This window comes from Octodon degus, unplaced genomic scaffold (assembly GCF_000260255.1).
Source record: "Octodon degus isolate 3935 unplaced genomic scaffold, OctDeg1.0 scaffold00001, whole genome shotgun sequence".
Classification (NCBI taxonomy): Eukaryota; Metazoa; Chordata; class Mammalia; order Rodentia; family Octodontidae; genus Octodon; species Octodon degus.
In genome coordinates, this window is record NW_004524577.1 from 29,554,281 (window position 1) to 29,555,739 (window position 1,459).

A 1,459-nucleotide genomic window follows, 5' to 3' on the forward strand; every position below is an offset into this window, starting at 1 on the left:
TTTATGGTATTTTACAGTTATTCAATCCATAATTTCATAAGTGGCATCTCTTTCTGTTGAATTCTTCCTTTAATTGATTCATTGTGACTTCTTTGCCACTTCTGATCAGTTTTGGATAAAATTCCACTTCATTTAAAAATAGGATAGCTTTCCCTGTTTGTGTTTGTATTCTTGTTGCAGAGAGTTTTGTTTATCAGCCTTTGAGTTTTAGTCTATCAATTTCTTTTGGTTTCTATGGGTTTCTGCTATAGAGCATATCATTTAATTTTGTTTCTTGGTACATTATATCAATTTTTACCTTTTGATTGGGGAATGGAGATCATTCACATTGAGAGTTGTCAATGAAATGTATTGACTTATTTATGCCATTGTATTATTTTCCTCTTGTTGATTCACTACTTTTATTCCTTTGTACTTAACTTCTCTCTGTATTCATTTTATGGATCTTTTTGCTTTGTTAGCTTTCTTGATTCTTTCTAAGATACCCTTGAGAATTTTTCAAGTGCTGATTTTGTGCTCATGAATTTCTTCAAGTGCACTTTGTCATGGAAATAATTTATTTCTCTATCAATTTCAAGAGATACTTTTGCATTATATATGCATCTCTGTTGGAAATTGTTTTCATTTAAAGTTTGAAACCTATTACTCCAAGCTCCCTGGCCAATAAGTTTTGTTAAGAAAACTTGGAATTCTAGTAGGTTTATGTTTAAAAGTGATTTGTTACTTTTCTCTAATGATCTTTAGCAAAGGTCAGTGAGATATCTCATTGAACTAAGTGCCTGCTTAGGCCAGCACAGGGACTGGTTAAGCACCTGTGTAGGCAAGCACAGGGGCTGGCATTTGATCTCTGCACCACATGTGGTGCCAACTCTGCCCTCAGGTGCACTGAGCTAGCCACCACAACCAGGCATGGTAGCACATGCTTGTAATCCCAGTGCTGGGGAGGCTGAAAACAGGAGGATAACTATGAGTCTGAGTTGTATAATGAAACCCTGTAACAGGTACACAAATTAAAAAAAAAGTATGTCCTTGGTTTGTTTCCTTGGGGAAAAAAAAAAAAGATATTTTGGTGTTGGAGTTGGAGTTCTGAGATTTTGACCATGAAATTTGGTGAAGATTTTTCCTGATTGTAGGTATTTGGGATCCAATATATCTCATTTGTCTATATGTGAATTTCCCCATATTTGGAAAGTTTTCTGCTATTATATCTCTTCATTTTTATTTTAAAGAGGAAAAAAACCTGAGAACAAAAACAAAGCAACATAGAACAATAAAAAGATACAGAATTTCAAGACAAGAATAGAAAATTAACAATGGTTGTTATATTACACATTGTTGTCATCAAATCTGTTGCTCAGATTACCAGATATAGGCATGTAATTAAACATTGAATCTTCCTTTCAGTAAACCTTATTTTTTTCTTGTCTTCTTACTTTTTGATTTCAAATTTTTTTCAACT